Here is a 284-nt window from a genome sequence, read left to right as displayed (position 1 = left end):
TCACCTTCTCCAGCCCCTACACTCCCTCCCTATCCCTGTCACCTTCTTCAGCCCCTACACTCCCTCCTTATCCCTGTCACCTCCTCCAACCCCTCCCTATCTCTGTAACCACCTCTAGCTTCTACACTGTTCTCCCTCATGTCTGTTGGGGTTTCCTCCGGGTGCTCCAGTTTCCTCCCACGGTCCAAAGACGTGCAGGTTAGGGTGAATGGACCATGGGAAATTGCCCCATAGTGCCCAGGGATGTGCGGGTTAGGGTGGGTTGGCCGTGCTAAATTGTCCCG

This window comes from Rhincodon typus, unplaced genomic scaffold (genome assembly GCF_021869965.1).
Source record: "Rhincodon typus isolate 14 unplaced genomic scaffold, sRhiTyp1.1 hic_rhity00007646, whole genome shotgun sequence".
In the NCBI taxonomy this organism is placed as follows: domain Eukaryota; kingdom Metazoa; phylum Chordata; class Chondrichthyes; order Orectolobiformes; family Rhincodontidae; genus Rhincodon; species Rhincodon typus.
Note: the sequence above shows the minus strand (reverse complement) of the source record.